Below are 12,386 nucleotides of genomic sequence, written 5' to 3'. Positions count from 1 at the left end.
CGGACGCTGTCGCGTTAAAAAGAGGTGCCAAATCCCTGCTCATGTGCTTCCCCACACAATATTCAGGCAGCTCAATCTCTTGTCAGTTCCTTAGCCTCATCGACTTCCAGACCTCTCATCCTCACACACTCATCCACCATATCCCTCCACCTTCTCTTTGGCCTACCTCACCTCCTCCCTCCTTCAGATCGATCAGATATAGCTTTCTCACCACTGTGTTGTTATCCATTCTCCACATGACCATATCATCTCTGTACACTCTCTTCGATTCTGGTGTCTACAGACTTCCTCACTCCACATCTTTCACGAATCACATTATTTCGTATCCTATTCACTCTCTGTACTCCACAAACATTCCTCAGCAGTCCCATTTCCACTGGTCTGACTCTTGACTTTTCATTTTCATGCCACATCATAGTCTTACATCCCCGTGTTGAAGTTAGCACTAACACTCCGTCTTGTAAGCCTCGTGCAGCTGCAACACTCAAGCCTCTGTTTCTTATCAAGGCCTTCATCGCACCTGCTACTTTCCTTCCTCGTGTTACTCAACTTTCCATTTCTTTTGCACATTTTCCTCTCTTTTCAATCACTGTACCCAGGTATTTGAACTCTTTCACCAATTCCAGTCTATCTCCATTCACTGTAACATTGCACTGGGAGTCACGTTCTCTCTCAATAACCATCACATTATTCTTTTCTACATTTACTCTCAAGGCACGACGCTCACAGACATTAGCAAAGCTCTGCGCCAGTCTACCAATCTCTTGTCCGATATTTGCAAGTAGTACTGCATCATCAGCATACAACAAATTTGAGATAGTCCATCTATCGCCATTAATTACCAACGCCATCCCCCTCTCCATTGCTCGTGTTTTTACTTCTCTCATACCCCATATATATATATATATATATATATATATATATATATATATATATATATATATATATATATATATATATATATATATATATTGAACAACCATGGGGACATCGCACAACCTTGTCGCACGCCCACACCGATCGTGAACGATTCACTTAAATGCCCATTAACACTTACACATGCTTCACTACCATCATAAAAACTCTTGACGGTACCTAGCAGCTTACCATATACTCCGTATATGCGCAAAACCTTCCACAGTTATTCCTGTCTACTTTGTCGTATGCTTTTTCCAGATCCATGAATCCCATAAACATCTTATAGTCCTTCTCACAAACCTTCTCCACTATCTGTCTTACTGCAGATATTTGATCCACACATCGTCTGCCACTCCTAACACCACCCTGTTCATCACGCACTAGGGCTTCTGATATCTCTCCTACTTTCTTTATAATAATTCTTCCATATACCTTCCCTACCACACTCAGTAAACCTATGCCAAGATAATTCATGCACACATTTCGCTCGCCTTTATTTTTGTACAAGGGTACAATCACGGCCGTTTTCCACTCTGCTGGCATAGTTTCACTCATGCATGCCTTCCTACATATGACATCTCCATATTACCTCATTTTGTCATTTACGTCATAGTCTTCCCCTTCCTTATGGAACAAATTTAACCAAATCAGGTCCCATATAACTAAGCTTTCACACTCCTTTCTGCCGCAATTAAGATTTACTTCGACCTCACTGCCACCCATGCCCCACCCCTTTCGTGCAGTCTTAAAAAATGAAAGTACTCTGTCTACTATCATCTCAGCAATGTCCAGGAATCTTTTACAACTTCATATTCTTCATGGCTGCCGTCATTCCTTACGTTTGATTACACCCATTCTTAACATTCTTTCATCTACCTTTGTCATTCATAAATATATCACCACGGCTTCTCAGAACTAATCATATTCAACGCTCATTAAAATACTCTAATGTCTTTATTGATCCTTCACTCTCTACCCTTACATTTTATTTTGTGTTTTACTCATTTGTGGAAAGTGGGGGCGCTCACCATCCACTCACTCGATGTAGTGCTGCTGTCGGGTGTCTGCCCTTTCCTTTCCTCCATCCTTCTTTCCTTCCATCCTCTTCTGTCTTCCTCTCCTTCATTCTTTCCTCGTCCTTCCGCCTACGGGTAACTTTACACTCCCTCTTCTGTCTTTCTTTCCTTCATTCTTTCCTCTTCCTTCTGCCTGTGGGTGACTCTACACTGAGTAACAAGCCAAATGGTTTCCTGTACACCAGGAAACATTTACTACGCTGGGTGGTAACCATATAACTAAATTTTGGCGTCTGGTGGTTTAGTGGGTAATTATTGCGCTCCAATCGGATTGAACCGGTGAAGGTTTATATCCAAGGGGTGGTTGGGGTTGATTGCTCATGTAATGCCACTCAGGGATGAGTGAGGCTGGTCACTCTCATCTTAAATGTCGGGACCAACTGCCTAACCCCAGGCTCCTACGCTCCTCATGGAGGACTGTAGGACTGGGTGATGGATGGATGGATGGATTTACTCATTTACATCCATTTTCTCATTTTCTTTCACGTTCTCAGCCTCCCACAATATATTTTGCGACGTGTGTATTCTGTACGTGTACACAACTTTCTTTCGAATTCTTCATCTTCTGCCAGCACATTTCCTATTATAACCCACTTTTTTTTTTTTTCAGCCTTTATTGTTTTTCGCCATATACATTTACCTTTTCCCTCTCTTTCTGACTCCTGACCTATACTGCTAAGCCTGCCATATTATATTCACCATTTACAATCACAGCATTCCTCACTCCTTCATCCCACCTCGATGTACCTTTCATTACGTTTCTCCTTCGCCTTATTCTCCATATCTTGATCATTCTGACGATAGGTCCTTCCTAAAAGCTTTCCACGGATGGATAAATAGATAGACAGATAAATAGACGGATATAGGTAGATAGGTAGATGATAGATATTGGTATGTAGATGGATAGATAAATGGATGGATAGACAGATCCATCATCTGTTCATGCACTTTAAGCAACCCTCGTCAGTCAGTCTGTCACCGGTCTCTCTCTCTCTCTTTCTCTCTCTCTCTCTCTCTCTCTCTCTCTCTCTCTCTCTCTCATATTGTTCTTTCACCCATGTTACAGTTTCTCCGTCCTTACAGCTTTACCAAACTCAATTCATCTCTCTCCCCGCCACCGTCTTGAAGAGTCTTTACAAGTTGCGTCACTCTCGTACACAATAGTCACACAGTCCTCCTCTGCCCTTCTATATATCTTTTCATCACATGCATCTTCCGTCTTAAATGTTAACACATAGATCAGTCAGCTCCATAGATCATCCTCGTACCCTCTTTTTGTGAATGATATGCGGACGAAAGGTACTGATTAAATAACTTCTCATCCCAGCTCATTGATTCACTAAAACATTCTCGTTGTATATGAACAGGTCACTTCATAATGACAAATAACCTCCATATTTTCCATTCATACTTGATCTATTTTGCTCTTAAACAATATAAGTCTCTCCATTGCACACTTTAGCCCAGTCTAGAACTGCTTTAAGCCATGTCTTCATTCCCATCTGGTAATGCATATGAATAAACTATATCAATGACTGTAGACCTGAATTTAAAAACCTTAATAATAAAGTTACTGCAAACACACATCCATCTTAATATCCTCTTATTTGCCAGTACAGCAATATCTGTATACAAACTTTTTGACTTTTGATTCGCGTGTTAGGCTACTTTTGTTCATACGCGAATATTACTTCGCGTTCTCGTTTAGCTACACATCACTGACTTTCACCTCACTCGGTCTTCATACATCCAGCGTTGGATCCTCCTTTGCTTTTAATATTTCGTTCCACCTTGGCATTTCATTTTTGCCGCCAAATAACAATTTACCATCCTCAGCCTCCTCATGGCCCTAACAAAATATTAACTCTGGCTGTGGTAGTCTCTTGTAAGCTGTCGTATAGGACTGTTATTTTTTATCAGAGAAAATAATAATCATATATATATATATATATATATATATATATATATATATATATATATATATATATATATATATATTTTCACTTCTGTTGCTGCAGTGTTTTTTCGATGAGATAAATAAAATTGTTTGGCTTTTAGCCAGAAGAGTAGTAAACATTTGCATATCGTGTCAAAAGGGTCTCCCCCTCCCTCTCCCCTCTCGCCTCACTACATACATTCTGCTAGTCAGCCTCGCATTCTCCATTCTCTCCACGTGGCCAAAGAGTCTCAGAGTATATCTCCCAATGCTCTCGGGCATATCCACATCAACACCATAACGTTGGTTAACTCCCTCATGTGTCTGTCTCATCCTCCAAGCATCTCTGGAGTTAAGTGGAGAGAATGAAACACAAATGCAGAGGTGAAAGAGAGCTGGGGTGTTGATGTTGATGAGCTAGAAAGCATTAGGAGAAATACTTTGATATGGTTTGGCTGATTTAGAGAGGACTGAGAATTAGAGGCTGGCTAGGGCAGTGCATGAGTGAGGTACAGGGGAAGTGGGCGAGGAAAAGCACGAGGATAGGGTGGAGGGATAGGGTGGAGAGGTACATGATAGAGGGAAGGTGTGAACGGGAGAGAGAGCGGCAGGATGGTGTAGGACAGGGTGACATGGAGAGGATTCGTTTTGGGTCATAACTTCCGCGATTGTATCTGGCGATAGACAGATACACAAGGAAAAGTGTCAAGTAAAAGGCACATAGTTCTAACCTCACCCTTTCCCGAATAAAAATTGCTCTTTGAATAAGAGGGACAGTAGTCTAGCAGAATGTATGATCAGAAGCAAGTCCTGGGATTTAACCTGTATCATTGTGCGTTTTTTTTACGTATCATATGCCCAAGACGATAAACAACCGTCTTACGTCTCCCGTGTTAATGTCAGCAAGATGTTTATCTGAGATTCAGTGATTGGAGGCCAGCCTCCACAGTAAAGTTTACACCTGGTAGTGGTGGGAAAAAGCCAGCATTAAATTTAGGAGGATACGATAAAACCATAGAAGGAGGCATGCTAGGTAAAGTCACTTCATAGACCCCCCTTCCCCCCAGTGCGCAACCAGTCTTATCAATGGCTGTCGTACTTTGACCTTCAAGGTCAACAAATGCCCTAAAATGGCCATTTCAAACTTTGATTATCTGAAAAGCCCGTGAAGGGGTCAAAATTCGGGGACAAGGTAAAAAACAAAAAATTTTCCTCGCCCCCCTAAATTGGTGGGGTGGACTTCATTAGATTTGACACTGAAGGTCAAACGAGGTCGTAATAATGAGTACTAAGTAGGTTACTACTACATATAGGGGACAGTTTAATTTGCAAATTTTGTTTTTAACTTTTGAGAATTACAAGTTGAATATGAGTACATGCGAGCGCCGTCCGGCTCCAGGTTCCACACGTGAAACGTGTGGGCCCCTTATGTCACGTAGTAATATAACCAGGTAGCTAACAGTAAAATCTGTATTAATAACCTCACTGACGCGCAGCGGTTGTGAACAGTGGGACTGAATTCTTAATATATTTTCATATAGAGAGATACAAGCAGCTTACATTACGCCAGGAGGTATACCGCACACGTGTTACTAATGATTTCTTAATTGTTGTTAATAATTTTCTTATTAGCTGGACATTGTATGCATTGTCAACTTTGCTTACTCTTATGTAAATGTTAATTTGTTAACGTAGATAATATATAGCCTTGTATAACTATGCATGGATACTAGAAGTGTACGTGACTTAATTCGCTGAGCTAGGTCTAGCCACTCCCCTGAATTTGCTTTGTCTGCATTTTTGGAAACTGGGACAACGAGCTCGCCGGTTTAGGGGTCAATTAGAAGCAGGCTACCAACCAGGGCACATCTGTGTTAAGTCTAGTCAGAACAAATTAGAAAACTGACGACGGACTTTGAGCTTACCCCATTAAACCTGTTTCACACGATAGGCTACGCATAATCATTAAAACGATACACAGTCATATAATCGATGGCGAACGAGATTCGATAATTTATGAAAACCATTTAGTAGTATGAAGAAACTAGACATTGTATTTCCGACGCATACGTATCCCCCAAAATGAATATCAAATTTGAAAATGAAACATAATATATACTGGTCTATATGTTCGCCATATTTCAGACATATTTGTCTCGACACTTTGAATGATGATTTCTAAATGTGAAGTAATAAAAGAGTAATGGTCACGAAGCCTGTCCTCTGACCTGCGACTTTGGAATTATACAAATTTCACCCTATAATCTCGCTAATAATATTACCTGTAATCTAGGACGGTATATTGACTTTTTGATGCGTACGATTCTGGTGCTTAACATCCCCGATCCCCGAGGCCTAACGTTCCTCCTGCACGTCGCACACATTCACGTCATGCTTGGATCAATTAAAAACTGCAGTTAAAAAAAATAAAAAACATATTGAAATTTTAAAAGTTCAGGTACTTGTAGTTGTAACTGTAACTAAATATTGGGTATAAATAGTAATTATAATTGTAATTTTGCAGTTCAAAGCTTATCCACTTACAATTACATCACGATACTAGGACATTACCGTATGAAATGTAAAAAATTGCATAAATAATGGGCAGATAACACTATACCGTCATTATACACCAAACAATGTTCAAGTTGAAGAGGTGAGAGTTCTGGAGTTAGACACACTCAACACTAGTACGTACTCAGAGGCAGTCGACGACCGTGGAGTCCACAAGGCAGATCAGTATAGACTGCTCCACTTCTAAGACTAGAAATAATGGTGGTGTAAAGAGTGAGTGAGCACTGAAATGTAATGTGGGATTCAGGCTAATTATAAACAATTACAGGTACTCCACAAACTTAACTTTTGTACCTCTGCTGACTGTGATTATGTGGGATGCAGGTTAATAAAAATAACGGATTTTCTTTTAAATAACTAAAAAAATGAGTATTCATACAAATTAGTGCATGCAGTTTTTGATAATATTTGCGCCTCCTACAGTCCGTAAGAGGCTACTGTGTTAACTTGTATGGCGTTATTTTAAGTTACTATAACCATTTAAATGTTGAACATTTTTATATATTGTAAATAAAAGTAGTGTTGTATTTGACAGTGGTAGTAATGGCAGTAGTAGCAGAAGTAATAGGAGTAGTAGCAGTAGGTGTGGGACCATTTACTACATTGTGCGCTTATTAAATAAACCAAAATTTCTAGCTGGGGGTCTAAGGGTCAGACTGGGAAGGCCATGACTACCCGTTTCATCCTCTCCTCCCCACATGCGGCTACCCCACTGAATACAAGCAGCAGCAGCAGCAGTAGTAGTAGTGTACTAATGGGTATTTTTTGAGTGTTGATAACGTGAAAAAAAAAAAAAAATCTTCAGCTGTGTATTACTAGATCAAATAAACTAAAATACATACTTTATACTTATGGCGGATTATGTATATATTTTTTAAGAAATTAAAGTTGACACCAGATAATATATTAAGCTCGTAAATAGAACAAAAAAGTTGCCTAATTTAGCGTTTTTCCACTAGATCTAGAAATAATCACTGGATTTTAGCGTCAGTATGTAACGTCAAGCGGAGGAAATTTAATATGGAAATTTTACGTATTTTTAACATCATTCTAGAGATATACCACTAATTTTGGTGAATCAGAATGGCCGCCTCATGCCTGAAAGTGCTAAATCGGAAAGTATTTGGCCAGTTGTGACCAAACTCTGTGGCAATGTAGTGGGTCATGAGTGAACTTGAATTGCATTGTATGAATGACTTTGTCCTCGATCTCAAGGTCATAGGTCAAAATGTGTAAAATTTTTTGGATCATAGGCTACCAAAAGTTCCTTAATATTAGGTCTACAGTAATAACAAAAGTTTTTCATCTGGAATGTGGAATTCTTCGAATATTGCATCAGCAGTATCAGAATTCTAGTTGTAATTGAAATTATAATTGATCTTAAGTAGTGTAATTAATCCAGGTCTGATTCACATGCCACCATTTCTGCCAGAATACCCACCGTACATAGTGAGTAGATGCTCGGACTTTCATCGTTCAAGACTGGTGTAATGGATCTTGTAAAGTATGGTTTTTCGAAATTCAAATAATTAAACTATCCTAGCCAGTCTGGACTCTAACTCATATCCGTGTAACAGAGAATACTTTTTCTAACCACCACTTTGGGCTGGTGGTAATGGGGCTGAATAGATACTAAAGACCTCCAACATTACAATGCCGGTGTGAAAAATGTAAGCTTGTTTTTCTCTGAAGATCCTCCTCCTAAAAAGAAAAAAAAAATGGTAAGCGAGAACATCCACCATACATTCATTCGATGCAATGCTACCTTCGGGTGACTGCATCTAGTGAGAAGCCAGAGGGTGTCCTGTATTTTGGGGATCTTTTGTTACGTTGGATGATAACCAACCAATTAACAGTTGGTGGTCTAGTGGAGTATGACGCTCCAACCAGATGGGGTCCGTAAAGGTTTACATTTAGTGGGGAGTTCGACTTTATTGTTCACAATATGCCACTCAGCTGGGAGCGAGGCTGGTCACCCTTGGCTTAAATTTCGGGAGTGAGTAGCGTAGTCCTGTGTCCCTACGTTATTGATGGGCAAAAAAAACATTGTGTACAATAGATAAAAGTAAATAATTATATATATATATATATATATATATATATATATATATATATATATATATATATATATATATATATATATACAGTAATGTGTGTGTGTGTGTGTGTGTGTGTGTGTGTAAAACGATGATAGATGATATAATACGTCTGTTCTAAGTTAATAATCATGACCGACAATGATATGTGTAAGCGATTGATAAAAACACAAGTTGCAATAAACTGACCAAAAAATTTCATGCGTCAGTGTTGTGTTTTAGTGAGGTTGTTTAGTTGTTAGTGTCTTGATAATGTAGGAACTGTGGTGTGAGGCAGAGGGAAGTATGGTAATGCTGTGAAGTGGTCTTGTAGATATATGTGTTGTTGTATGGAGAGTGTGTAGGTTTGTGGCATATTTTGGTATGTATTAAAGTGGTATGTAATGGTACGTTGTAATGGTGTGGTGATGTGGGTGAGCACGTAAACTTTCCATGAAACATACTTGTTATTCACAACTTGAAAAGTAAATATGTACTGTACATTTGCGAAAATATGGTGGAAGTGTTGAAAATGAAATGCCTGAAGAAGCTAATATTGTTCGGTGGTGTACTAAGGAGGTGGATATGAGGTACAGTTATTCAGGAAACCGCAGCCTGTTTGAGAAGGTGACTGAATGTTTTTGACTCATTCAGTTCGATGACGTGTTTTTTTTTTATTCTGGTTTTACTACCTGCAGACGATTTTATTGACCTTAGGATAGACTTTCTGAACTGGGGGATTTGTGTATAACCTTTATTAACTCTTTCACTCCCAGAAACCCTCCCTAGGTTGTATAAAATCGCTTGTTGGTAGACTGATTAAAATGAAATGATAGCCATTGTGATGGGGTTAATGGTCTAGACCTAAGAAAGGATGAGAGGTGACAGACTGACGAGAAGAATATACTGAACATTTCGGAAGTGATGAATAGGTCAATAGGGGAGCTAGACTAATAGGGATATGGAGGAACAGAGTAAGAGGCATTGATGTGGGAGAATGCAACATCCAGTGGGCTAAGTCTTGTATGGGATGGAGAGATATGAAGTTTTGTGGTTAATTCCGTCAATCCGATGACAATTTCATTCATTTTCGGCGAGCCTTTTCGAATTGGAAGGACACAATAGAACCTTCATTAACCTCTTCACTACCAGAAATGTCCCTTTGCCCCATCACTCCATTGATGTATTTTTCATCCACATGTTGATATTTACATACTGTTTTACTCACCTTAGGAGAGACTGTTCGCCCTAGGGCGTTGTTGATATAGCTCTCATTATTTTTATCCTTATTAATTTTTATGTATTCATTTCAGACTCCCAACGAACCCTTTTAATTTTAATATAATAGTCTGGAGGCATCAGGACTTAACTGAATAATACGTTCACAGTAAAGAGATTCATCAAAATATCATTGACATTTGGCAGCAAAAATAAAATGAAGAAAGTCATCGGGCTAAAGAGATGAGGGTATGATGTTTCGCCAGTGATCAATACCACGCATACAACGAAGCGACCGAGATACAACTTAAAGTGAATGACCAGGGACCTGACTATGGAAAATATAAAACTGACTTGGAACATTTTTCCGGACCATTACAGAGTGAAATGAGGGAATTGTTCCAGTCAAAAGTGAGGGAAGAGCGAGGTTAATAGTTAGTCGAGTTGAGGAGGAAGCAAGTCTACTCAAATGCAGGTAGTGAGATCCTGATATTCGCGGAAGCTATGATTAGATCGTGTAAATTTTATCTGCTTCATATGGCGGTCATAATTAAGCAACATTAATAAATAAATATACGTCACAGCAGAAACAGGAAACACTAACCGGTATAAAAATGTGGTAAATGATCATGTTGAGATAATGATGTGGTTTAGTACGTTAAATCTGTAAGAGATATAGCAACAAATATGTAGTCCTAACAGTATACGCACTGGACGCTGAATGGCATCCCAACACCTCACTTTGTTATGTAATGAAGGGAACGACTTGTAGGATTAGGGACCGAACTGTAGCGTACTGGTTTTCTCAGAGTTTTCATCCGACTATAACCATACTTCGTGAAAGGGTTGAGTTTTAGCCAAGGGGTTAATATGCTGTTTTTTTTTTTTTATTTTAACAATAGGTCAAAGGTCTAGGTCATATGCCAAGGCCATCTTGAACAGTTTTGATCTGATTTAGACTAAACTTGATAGAAGGTTGGCGGGTCAAGCAAGAACGAGGGAAGTCGATTTTAAGAATTCAGTCAGTGGTTAAGGTCACTGGGTAGGGTCAGACTGTGAACCATGTGTAGTTATTTGTACGCAATTTATCGAAAGGAACATTAGTCTGATCTGAACAAAATCTTGGTTGGTAATTTGAGGGCTAGCCAAGGAGTTGACCTTATAGTTAAATGGTAATGTAAAGTTCAACTTTGTTTTATTTTTCGATTTAATCCACACTGAGTGCAAGGACTCAGGATAATCAGGGATGAAGGGATACGATCATGAGAACAACCAGTCAGAGGTTAAGGTCATAGGATATGATCAAATTTCATCCCATGTGTGTTGGAGTGTCTAAATATTTACGTGATGTTTGTCAGACTTAGTGTGCATGTCTACACTAGCTTCGTTCTGCACTGACATAATGGCTTTATCTCTGCATAGCCTGTATTCAGGTATCAGGTGTTACTTCCATAATTGGTCGTCTATACAAAAAAAAAAAAAAAAAAAATCATTCATAGTTAATGATAAAACTATTAATCCATCCATCATCCAATCCTACATTGCCCCATGAGGAGCGTAGGAGCCCGGGGCTAGGCAGTTGGTCCCGACATTTAAGATGAGAGTGACAAGCCTCACTCATCCCTGAGTGGCATTACATGAGCAATCTACCCCAACCATCCCTTGGATATAAACCTTTACCGGCTCAATCCGATTGGAGCGCAATAATTACCCACTAAACCACCAGGCGCCAAAATTTGGTTATATAGTTACCACCCAGCGTAGTAAATGGTTTCCTGGTGCACAGGAAACCATTTGGCTTGTCACTCAGTGTAGAGTCACCAACAGGCTGAAGGAAGTGGAAAGAATGAAGGAAAGAAAGACAGAAGAGAGAGTGTAAAGTCACCCGTAGGGAGAAGGACAAGGAAAGAATGAAGGAAAGAAAGACAGAAGATATCAGAGTAAAAGGAACCTGGAATAATATATTTATTTTAATTATAATCATTACATTATTACTTCAAGCACTATCTGTGTTATCATTCGGTTACAAACACCACCAGTTTCCATGAAATCTAATTTTATAGTCTCTGTTACACTATTTCTGTTAGCTAATATCAGAGGGGTTAGTGAGAATTCATCACGTCACTCCCCTTTCCATTCCCCTCACAGGCCCCTCCATCCCGTCATAACCTGAACGTCACTGTGCGTCATTCGTCGGTTTTAAAAAAGCACGACTGTGGTGCTGCCAAGTTATAAACTCGTTTATATTAGCTTCACACTAAATCAACCTTAATACTTCCCTCGTGCATTGAAAGTCCACGTCTTTCTTTATTAAAGCCTCTTAGTTCTAGCCTTACTTCAAAGGGGTCTGAGCGAAGATACTGTACTTATTTCCTAGCTGGCTACATCAAGATCCACTGAATACACTGGTGCTTAGTCTACACCAGGCACACTGACTGATACTTCAGGATGAAACTGTACACTCCAAGCAGCCATCCAAAGTTTTTCCTGTTCATTTGAATTAGTCATCATGTGGTTTGTTCCATTTTCAGCATTTGGTCTCTTTAGAGGGATTTCAGAGCGTAAGTTAGTAACATCTAATCGGGCAGA

Source organism: Coenobita brevimanus, chromosome 43 (assembly GCF_032717465.1).
Source record: "Coenobita brevimanus isolate Jiangsu-jjx chromosome 43, ASM3271746v2, whole genome shotgun sequence".
Classification (NCBI taxonomy): Eukaryota; Metazoa; Arthropoda; class Malacostraca; order Decapoda; family Coenobitidae; genus Coenobita; species Coenobita brevimanus.
The sequence above is the reverse complement of the archived record's forward strand: the minus strand, read 5'-3'. Positions refer to the sequence as shown.